We start from the raw sequence: 12,583 nt of genomic DNA, 5'->3' as shown, positions 1-12,583 counted from the left end.
TTGATCTCACTATCATGGGAAAAATTAAGGAATTTGTGCATAGGAGAAGTTATGACTTACATAGAAGAGAGTCAAGGCAGACCAAGCTTGACTTGAAATTGATCAAAACTAGGAATCAAAATAAAGGTAGTATACACAATTTTACCTCAAATTTCTACAAGAAGATAGATAGAACCATGAGGATGATAGAGAAAACTATTTCAAGTTTGAATCCATACATTAGATGCATCATAGAAATCTATTTGCATTTTTTTATTGGAAAGGTGTTCTTCAATGATCAAATAGTAAATGTTATAATTGAAGATCAAAGGTAATGCAAGTTTTAGGGTCAGTTTAAGATTAAATTTTAGGTTAAACATGCTCAATGTGGTTAAAAAAATTATTAGCTTCTTCAACTTTATCATTGTAAATAATTTGTATAGTAGAAGAACATGTTTGTGCAATAATATTATTAGAATGAGATGCTAAAGGATTAGTGTAAATTTGAAAATTATGATTAGTGTTTGTATCAAATTTGTTTTGATGATTAACATCAATGTTAACAAATATAGAGTTAGGATCAATGAGATCTTGGATAGCATTCTTAAAAAAGTTAGCACCTTTCAATTTTCTACCTAGTTTGATGATGGTATTGGTAAAAACCTTGGGATCAAAGGATCTAGGAAGTCTGATAGGAGGAATCTTAATATTGTTATCATCAAGTAGCTTCATCACATAAAGCAAGGATTTAGATAATTGAGTGCAAGTACAATTAGGTCTAAAAATAGAGGACAAGAGAGTCACACCTTTGGAGGTTGTCACTTGATAATATATTGTATTATATTATTTATTATTCTTTATCTAGTTGTTAGGATTATGAAACTTATTTGGATGAGATATGACATCACTCATATCAATGGTAACATGATCCATTATAGTGTTTCTCTCAAATTGACTCACTTGTAGCTCATAATGATGAAGCATTGCACACAATTGTGAAAAAGAAGTAAACTTGGAAGGAGAATCTCATATCTAATGTATTTTTTCAAATTAGAAATAAATATGTGTTGTATATCAACATCAAACACATGATAAGAAATCTGAGAATGTATATGTTTATATCTGCCAATAAACTCACTAACCCTTTCTTAACCCCTTGTTTAAAAGGTTAGAAAAATTCTAACATGATTCACAAGATTATCCTTACCACTATAAGTCTTAAGATAGGGGATCTCAATTTTTGGAGGAATAATGACTCGAATAATGTTAAAAAGAAAAAGGAGTAGCTATGTCACATGTGGGACTGTTGAATTCAAATTGAGTCAAGAAATTATTTGAGCTATGTTATTAATGGTAGGATAGGTAGAGGAAATGATAGGAAGAGATACATTGGATGTGTTAGAAAATTAATGTGAGGTAGAGGGAATGTGAGAAGAGGCATGAATCATGGAAGATATGGTAGGGAGAGGATTAGAATATGCAAAGTGAATATTATGGTAGGAAGGAATAGATGAAGATAATGAAACACATGGAACACTCATAGTGAAGGTGGGAAAAGGAAGACTTGTAGTTGTAGGATTGAAAACTTGGATCGAAGTGGTAACAAGTGGTGGTGCATAAGTAGGAACACTAGGAATAGAGGTGGAAATTGGTATGGAAGTTTCAATCCTCAAAGGAGGAACATATCCTATCTCTTGAGCATTATCTACTAAATATTTAACATTGAAATTAATTAGATGGGAAATTTTATGTAAGAGGGGAATAGCATGCTCATCATTGTGAATGAGTTTCCTAAAGGATTCTACAATAAGAATGGTGTCAGGCTTATTATTCTCTTAAGGTAACCAATTTTCTAATATCTCAAATTTATTAGTAACCTTTTGGACTTGGGTAGGAGAAAGATGTAAGGCAACAATATTTATCATGATAGGAATGATATAATTTTTTTACATGGAAGGATTAGGATCATAAGGGAGTGTGTTGGTCTCATCAAGATTCCTAGGAAATAAGAAAGAATTGGTATCAAAGGAATTGATAAGTCTATGACTTCTTCTAATCAGAATGGTAGGTATGACTTAAAGTGATAAATCTCATGCACAAAATTAAAAGAAACTAATAAGGCAGAAAATATATAAAATTTTAAGATCATAATGTATACAATATAGATCTAACTAGAAAATGCAAGCAATGAAATGAAATTACTTTTGTAATTTTATCTTTTATGGTGAAAAAAATGCTAGAATTGAAAAGTAGATCTAATAACTAGATGACTTATTTTTGTTATTTTTTATAATTGAAATGGATGCAAGATCTAACTAACCATTCGAAAAATATAAAATGAATGAAAAGAAAAAATCTAATGCATAATAATGCAAAGTAGGATCTAATACTAATATCAAAAAGTTATCAAGTTTGAAAGCAATGGGTGCACTAAAATGTAACATAAAAATCAAGACGAGATGAGAATGGTGTAGAAAGTGCTTAATTTTTAATGGACATTATGGAAAGAGAAAGAGAAGCTTTTAAGCATAACCTTCTCAAGGGCCTAAATTAGATTACCACTACCCAAAATGGATGCAAGGGTGTCAAAAATTAAACCATCTTTCTTTATCAAGATGTATAATTAAAGGATATTTTAAGAATTTTCCTAAGGCAAAGAATGAAAATGTCAAGATCAAGAAGCTCAATTGATAGCATAAGAGAGACAAAATGATATAACCAAAAGAACAATTCAATATTGATCAAATGATAATGGGTAATTGGATAATCATATACAATACATGTAGATGTGTTTAAATATATAGGCAATGCAAGATAAGTAGGAGTCATGTAAGTGATAAGGATAACAACTAAGAACATGTCCACTAAATGTGGATTATCCTCCATCATGTATGAAAGTATGTGAAACAATGAGAGGATAAGAATAAAAAGGTGTATTAAACAAAGTGAGGTGTGAGACACCATGTGCTCCAATAAAGTGAAAACTCCTATGTGTCTATATGAAAACTAATATAAAAATGCATTTGTTATCCCCAATTTATAGTGTAATTGATAGTGGGAGATTCTTAGGTGATGATATTATGAATGTTTTTAAAAGAGTCATATTAGTTCTTATATTGTCATCGATGTCAAATTCTCTATTGGCTGGACATTATGCTAACTCAATAAAGTACCATGTCACTAGATTGATGAAAAGGATTTGAAGAAAGTATGATGAAGACAGAAGTATATGTAAGGTATTCAATGGGTACTTGAATGAGTTGGACAATGATAATGTATTATCGGTTTGATTGTTTCACAATATGTATTGTTGCAATATATTAAAGAACACAAGGTTAATTGAGTAACAAGGTTAATGAAGGGAGATTGTATTCACCGATTGACTACAATATTGCCCAAGAAATTCACAAGAAAGAAGGAAAACTCATTACCCAAGCAAGTGATTATTAACTAAGTGTAATGTTGCTTGATTAAATGTTATGTTTGTCGAGTGACAACTGGATGAACAAGTTTGGATAAGTAGAATATGATGCTGAAATTTGATGGAAATTTTAAAAGTTTGAGAAGGTCTAAGATACGAGTCAAATTTTATTACAAGATCTATGGCCAAGAAAATTCAAGAAGAATCAAGATAAGGATGGACACAAAGTTCTATACAAGTTATATTTTCTAAGTGTCTAAATTCATTGTATGAAGGAATTATGTTATAACCCTAAGATTGACGATGTTGATTAAGTGGCAAAAGATGGAAGGATTTGGAATCATTAACTATTTAAAGAGGAGAAAAAAATAGCTTTAGATTGTTAGTTGATGTTGTTGGTTACTACATTAAAAGTTGGTCATATTGCTTAAGTGTTAAATTTGTTGAGAGTAAAAACTATTGAAGAAGGTGAAACTAAAGTTTTGACCTAGGTGAACCGAGTAGTGAAAGGAGAAAGAGAAGAAGTAAATCAGCCAAGTCAAAGTAAAAAGTGAAAGAAGATCCAAGAGAGAGATCGAACAGAGTAAAAGCAACAACAGAGATCTGAAGAAGCAAAGGTAGTTCTTATTCTAAAAGATCATTTGTATAATGTTATTGTTACCATTGTGGAAAAAAATCTTGGAAGTACAAAGTGGACCTAACAAGTTTGTGAAATCCTATATTATATCATCAATTAGTGGTGTTTGTAAGTTCTTTAAATTAGGCCACTCTTTTTAGTCAAGGACATCTAGTGATAAGGTCTATTAAAGTTGTAGCTTCAGTCGAATTGATTCGATACACATTATTGTTATTGGTAAATCATTGTTTCCTATATATACATACTTGTGTAACAATAATATATATCATTATATATATTATAGTATATAATATATATCATATTATATATACTACATATATACATTATACATATATTATATTATATATATTATATAAATTATTATTATTAAATATATTAATTAAATGATGATTAAACCTTAGAGACATGTCTCCTCCTCTCATATTTATATGAGATCCAAATCTACATTTGGAACACACCAATAACAATGGTAGTATTATTACATTTGTAGGAAACAATCGTAAACATCTTAACAAGGTATCAGAGCACCAAGCTACAAATGGAAAGGAAATTGAAGAAGGATTATTCATCACCAAGAAAATCATAAAATAATATTTGACATGATATCTTGTAAGCATATTCTAGAAGAATAGGAACTATTTTAGATTTTTTTTAAATGATAAGGAGCAATAAATGGGAATTTTTTTCAAATAAGGAATATAAGAAGATGCAAAAGACAAGAGAGCTACCACGGACATAGAGAAGCAAATATAGAAAAAAAAATTGTTATGTAACATATTGTTAATCCAATCATGGAGAATCTCTCCCTTCTTGCTCTTATCATGTACAAAGAATAAAATATATACATTCAATGAATTATGAACATTAATTCAATGCCAAGTATCAAATACTTAATATTGTGAGTATATAATAAACATGAGATCATTTTAGCCTAGGCACTTATACATTGTTGTGGATGGATGTTACATGACACATTTAAAGTAAAGGATTGAGGGTCAAAATATACATTGATCACTCTATTTTGATTTGCACTAGCTTGTGGAGGATTATCCAGTTTAGTTGTTTACACATTCAAAACTGACAAGACTATTATTTGGTAGCAATGATCAATGCATAGTCAGCCTAAGGAGGAACACAATAGCCTGACCTATTCTTGAACAAGAATTGTCAATCCATCAACATATGAAAGAATACAAAAATTGCTTCTATAGTGTTATGGATTTATTGACAAGGGCCATAATGTATTAAGAAGCTGAGTAGATAATGAATTATTATAAAACCATGAGTTTGACTCAAATTAATGATTCAAAAATAATTAGTGTACAGGCCTAATCAAAATTTTAGCTTTCATAAATTCTTGACCCACACACATACATATATATCATACAAGTGTTGAAGCCTCAAATATATTTTCCACCTAGCTTGCACATGTTTCAATTACCAATGAAAGTCAAAAAATACTAAACCAATGACTCATCATAGAAAGGTATGATACATTCAATATGTTGCCTTCCTCTATTCATGTGGTTATGATATCCTTTAAGCAGATCAATTTGGAGTGGATTCATGAAAATTAAATTAAGAGAAGTCAATGTGGACACAAAGAAATAAATTGGAAACTTATATATTTTATTCATCAATTTCTAGATCTCCTCTTGAGAATATCTTGTATCCGATTTATTTACTCTAGATAAATGGAATTATTGTTGGTTGTTATCCTAATATCTAGTGGAAACTTTGTTCATTTGATTTTGACCATTTGGCAAAGACAATCATGAGGCATCGAACATAATGAACACTAGTAGATATTAAACAAGCCTATCATTGATTGAGAAGACTTAGAAGGGACAAATAGGTAATAAACCATTCCTTTCTTAGAAATTATAGTCCACCAAGATAACTAAGAGGGGGGGTGAATCAGTTATCCAACTAAAACATTTATCAATCTTAATTAATCTTAACCATGTAACCAAAGTAAATAGAAACCATAACAAGATGCACATGCATAATTACACTAGATTTGTTAACTAGGGAAACCCTTGATTAGATGGAAAACCCTAGTGGGAATGATGCCCACAAAGATATATTGATATATATTCCTTGTTAGAGGATGACTCTATTAGGAGTCTATAAACAAATTCATTATATAAGAGTCTATGTTAGGAGGCTTTGAATCCTTGTTAGAAGATTTCAACCCTATTAGGAGTTGTGCCAACCCTGTTAGGAGTTGTAGAAGGTAGAAGGACCCACTTTCCAAATAGCTTCTAGAGCAAGACCACTGAACTTCACTATCCAATTGATCTCTCAACTATTCCTTGTAGAATAATTGTTCATATTGTGTTTTATCCTCTTTCCCTTGTCCTATGAACTATACCAATCACTTTTAGACCTTGTAGACTATGTCACAAACCTCATATCCAAATATCAAACCTTGGATCTCAAAATAAAACCTCAGCAATGAATTTTTCTCCAACTTCACTCTACTCTTCTTATCTTTGCATATCAACCTGATTACTCAGAATTCATATCTTTTCTCCTCTTTTCATTCTTCTTACTTACTTCTATATCAAATAAAAATGTCCTTCCATTATATCGAGTCCATAAAACAATTCCCTTGAGTCAACTACTACACCTTAATTAATTATTATAGGACCTCATTAAGAACACATTTTACTTAACAATAACATCAATTTGTCACCTTGTAACTTGAATAAATTTTTGTATGTGTAATATTATGATGAGAAAGCTTAGCAATGTCATCTCCAACATGTCTTCTACATGCCTTTAACCTTGCTTCTCAAAAGAACAAGTTTACTAGAACATGCTTCTATAAACTCTATCTTTGAATAGTCTTCATGAAAACTTGCATAACTTCTTCTAGAATTAATATTTTTGCACCTAAGGTTAGCTACATATACTAAACACTTATTAGAATCTCCCATTAACCTTGCTAGTGAAAATACTCAATGATCTATCCATACCAACTTAATCTTTACCACTGATCTTCTATCAGATACCATAAAAAATTGCTATGTTGACATCAATGACAAACACAGTCATGAATGTAACATATTATCATGATAATGATCTAATCGTATTTCTACAATACTCCCATGTAGGAATATCATTAGCATTCATGCTTCCAAAAATCACTCCCTTTGGCAGTAATGGAAACATAGATGAAAAAATCTAGTTCCAAAAATACCAACTATTAAAGATTGTTATCCTTTCTTTTCAAATCCTCTTCATCAATCATGTTGTCTTTTGTGTTTCTTTAACCTTATTACTAACATCAATTGTTCACATGCTTCTCCCCCATTGATATACCTCAATGTTCTCTGTAACTTCTCCCATGTATCAAAATGTTTTTCATGCTCTAATCTCTCCCAATTGACATCAATGACAAAGGTTTCAACAACCATCTATCATTGCATCCTGTCAATCTCTGCAACAACTATCTCGAACCTGCTCAAGTGTCCAAAGACACTATTCAAAACATCTATAAAGAGTTCTAGATGACTCTATCCATCACAGATACTCCCCCATATAGGAAGCATCAACATTTAGTCCAAAAAAATAATAGTGCTCTATACCACTAGGCTAATGCACTCTTTCATCATCTACTCTAATGTAAGTAGGGGCATAACCCATAGCATACCTTGCAAATACTCAAAAGTCTCTTTGGGAAGAGGCTTAGTGAAAATATCTATAATCTTCTCTTTGATGCTTACATACTCCAATCTGATTTCCTTTTTTGCAACTTTCTCTCTCAACATGTGATATTTGATAGAAATGTTCTTAGTCTTAGAATGCAACACTAGATTCTTAGATATATTCACTATGGTTGCATTATCACAATGTATGACAATGGGTTCATTTAATTATATCCTTATATCCTTCAACATCTACTTCATCCAAAAAAAACTTGCTTACAATTGTTTGCTGTTGTAATATATTTTGCCTATGTTGTACTCTATAAGATATAATCCTACTTATTTCTTAACCAAAAAACCAATCTTCCTCCAATAAAGAATTCTCCACCGCTGGTGCTCTTTCTATCATCCATACTACTTTCCTAATCAACATCTTTATAAGCATATAAAGTGAAATCATTAGATCTATCATACCATAATCTGAACTCTAATGTTCCCTTCAAATATCTAAATATTTTCTTAACTACTACATAATGTGCCTCTCTAGGGTTAGCTTGAAATATTCCAACAATTCCAATTGCATTTTCTATATATGGCCTTGTGTGAGTTAGATATTGCAATCCTCCAATCATAGATGTGTACTTCTTCTATTCGACAATAGGTGTCTCATCCTTTCTAGATAACTTATGTCCTATTATCATAGGTGTTCCAACTACTTTAAATATTTCCAAACTAAACCTTTTCAGTAGATCTTTCAAATACTTAGTATAAGAAATAAAGATTCCTTCTTTATCCTGCATAATCTACAATCCTAGGAAGTATTTCATTTCTCCTATCATGCTCATTTCAAATTCCTTCTTCATTTCTTCTTCAAACTTGTCACTTTCACTATCATCTCCTCCAAATATGATATGGTCAATAAATATCACCAAAATCAACAATCCATCACCTATTTCTTTCAAGTATAGATTATTGTCTACCATACCTTTTCTAAATCTAAGTTTTTTCAAATGCTTATCCAACCTTACTACTTCAATTTTTTCATAGAAGCATAGGTTTCTTCATAGTCTACTCCTGGTATGAGTAACCATTGCATACCAATCTTGCTTTGTTCCTTAAAACTTCACCTTGTTCATTTATCTTGTTCCTAAATACCCATTTTATTCCTATTGCATTCTTGTTTATTGGTCTAGGGACCAATTCCCATGTCTCATTCTTCACTATGTAATCCAATTCTTCTTTCATAGCTTTCTTCCAATAGTCATGTTTGCATGCCTCATCTCCATAATTTGTTTCTACTTGAAAGATCAAAAATAGTTCTTCATTGATTCTACTTCTTGTCATCACAACTTTATCTTTGTTGTCGATGATCTACTCTGGTGGATAATTCTATGCCATATTCTTAGTAGAAGTAGGAGTTGTTATCTCGGCTCTTAGCTCTATTCTAGATTCTGAACTTTGTTCTTTCCTTAGCTCACCTTCATTCTACAAATCATCATTAGTCTCAAAGAATACTTCATCATTATTTTTAGTAGCAACAACATTCTCATCATCAGAACTATAGTCAACAATTCTTTCTTGTATCCTGAGTTTTTCATCAACTCTTACATGTGCACTTTCAACAATAGTCTTAGTCCTCTAATTATAACATCTATGAGCTCTACTTTTCAATGAATAACCAAGGAACATACCTTTGTCACTTCTAGCATCAAATTTACCAACATCATCATCTCTTTTGATACAACATTTGCTGCCAAAATTTTTGAAATACTTAACTGTAGGTGCGTGACCAAACCATAGTTCATAAGGGGTCTTGTTTGTGTCTTACTTGACCTGTACTATGTTCATAGTGTAAACTATTATATTCATAGTTTCTCTCAAAAATATCTTGGATACATCATGTTGGTGTTTGAAACTACTAAACAACAAAATACTCAATATCAAAATGATAACACTCATGTAGCCTAAAGATTAGCCAATTCCTATTAACAATTACATAAGTAAACCATTTGGACCCAACTTCAATGAAACCAATGATGGCTTCCTACTCTTTAGGCTTTGCAAAACCAAGGTGGGTATACCTAGGGATGATTCTAATGCAAACTGTTGTATGCAAATTATCTTAGTTTCATTCTGATTCTCATCTTCTACCCTTAGGCACATACATAGTTTACCAATTTCCTTAATGCTTTCAAGTTTATATGCATCCCTTATTAGCAGATTTGGTCATAATTCTCCTAGAGTTTACAAGTATTCCTGGAAATAGTAGGTACCTAAGACTCAGAAATTAAATGTAAATGACTAGTGACCAGCATTATAACCTTGAACAAAATGGAATGAAAATGACTTTGAATTTAGAATTGTTTTGACATATAGAAGAAAAATTTACTCTCAACCATTTCTAATTTATATGACTAGTGCCTTATCCATGGGAGCAAAGAGTCAACTATTAGTAGGAGATCTTGGTCAATTAACTTGTAATTGAATTTATCAACTATAATCACCTATTTCCATTCTTATGAGATATTATTTTCATAAACTCATAAATTCTACTGATTTATTGAAACATTTACATAATCCATTGAATTAAAAGAAACAATATAACCAATATACACCCCATCCAGACTGCATTCAATCAAATGAATATTATTCAAATGATCTCAAAATTAATAAACTCATGAAATGGAGACAGAAAATGGTGACACAAATCTAGTGTAAATACCCTTTTGTGTTATCCTTTTTGTTGACTAATACAATGACCAATAGAAACTCAATGAGACACCCAAAAATTCAAACTAATTCTATCATTTCTATCTATCATCAGAAAGTACATAATTGGAAGTAAACTCAAAAAACAACCACACATGACTAGACTAACTATACTTTCTTGAAAATTGCAAACATACAGAAGTTTGAACCCTTTCTCTAGCCCTAGGATCTCACTTATATAATGTGAGATGCAACAAGTTTCAAGCATAGAGAACTAACAGGTGTCTTTTACAAAGAATCTTTATATGAAGCTATCACAAAAAGACAAAAATGTGTGTAATAGAAAACTTAAACGTCAATACATTCTTTTGGTAGGCCCCATTTTTGTTACATTTCTTGCAACAATGAAGCCTTGTGATTTGATTCTTTAGTTATTTTGAATCTTCAGAATAAGTGGCTATGAAGCTTGAAGATGATGTGTCCTCTTTAGTTACTTGCAAGTCTACTTTAACTTGGGAGTTCTCCTTGTCTTCATCGTCAACAGTTAAAGTAATAGTTACTCTTGCATCTTCTTCTACCTTGTCATCTTCTTCCATCAATTCTGTACACATAAATTTTTCCTTCCACTCATTGTAAATAGTGTCATCAGGCCAATCAAAATTTAGGATATCCCTTTGTACAATTATTAAAGAAATTCCAATTGCTTCTATTTCAGTAAAATCTTTTCTGATGGCATTGTAAAACAACTACACTTTAACCAATTCCTCATTTGTCATTGCCCATAATAAATGCCCCATTTCATTTATTACTTTGTTCAATCTTTGACAAAATAATTCACCCAGCTCTTTTTTTCACTCTTCCTTTTCCTTTACTTTATCAATAGTTTTGAGAGCACTAGGAAATAAATCAAATTTTTCATCTATGTACTTTGAGAAACAAACTATTACTCTTATTTCAAAAGAATCCTGGTTGTCATTAAAAATTTTTAGCTTATTTAACAAGTCAAAAATCTTCTCTATCTGGTGATAGGATAGTTGGATGATAGATACATACATGAGGGCAATATCATTTTTCCTCTCAGTCTATTTCTGTATAATAGGCTTCATTCTTTCTTCATTTCCTCTCAATTCATCCTTGATGGTTGCAATCCTTTCCAACTAGTCAAAAAATGTTGGCCATTCTATCCTATCCATTAAATACATTACACTCTTGTCTTATCTTTTCCTCATACTAGTTATTTAATTCTACATGCAGTGCATACAACTTATTCTTTTCCTCTTCAAAATCCTCTGCAGTGTAGAATTGAGGCATTTACAGTGTGTCTAGTACCTCAATAATAGGAGTTAATTTAAAAGGCTCAATGGGTGGCCGTGGGGGGTATGCAATTCTGGGTCTACTAGACTCTCCCACCTTTCTTTTCCCAAGTATCTTCTCCATTTGAGATACTTGGTTTTCCAATTATTGTATCTGTGTGTCCCTTTCCTCATATGCTTTCAAAACTTCCTCAAATCTAGCATTGAGTTGAGAAAACCTATCCTCTTTGTGACCAGACACCACACTGCCAAATTTCAGCATTTCTAAAGCCATTCCAATAATTTTTTTGCTGCTAACCTCACTAGCCCTGAATACTGTTAATGTACCAGTATGCTCTGCAGTAGAGATTTCTTGCATTCTAGTTTTTTCCCTCTTCTCAATTGACCAAATCACTAGGGCTTGGTGGTCATCACTAAATTTGAGTCCTCTATGAGCTTGCAATACCTCTTCCTCTATTTTATACTTGACATCTTTTTCCTTTCTAATTGAATCAAAGACCATTGCACTAACTAGGTCCCACTCTGGTAAAATTAGGACTCCTGATTGTTTAACCATTTGTCTTCTGGCCTTAGGAGTAAACTAGGAAAAATCATTCAAAAATTTAGATTTCACCTCTTCCCTTATATCAGAGTCTGATTTATCAATTTTCTCTGCTTTTATCTTTTCACAAGTCCTCTCAAAATTTCCTATATTTAATCTCCACAAAAATTGTGCAAAAGCTCTAGATTTCACAAAAAAATTATCATTAATAAACCTTTCAGAAGCTTGGGCCTCTATAGGATCTATCTCCTTACCTTGATAGTCAGAAACTATAAGGTCCAAGGAGGGTGCAGGAGGCTCTTATGATTCCCCAATCTCCAGGTTTGTGGT

This window comes from Cupressus sempervirens, chromosome 2, assembly GCF_028749045.1.
Source record: "Cupressus sempervirens isolate cs-2001-9-10 chromosome 2, ASM2874904v1, whole genome shotgun sequence".
In the NCBI taxonomy this organism is placed as follows: Eukaryota; Viridiplantae; Streptophyta; class Pinopsida; order Cupressales; family Cupressaceae; genus Cupressus; species Cupressus sempervirens.
Note: the sequence above shows the minus strand (reverse complement) of the source record.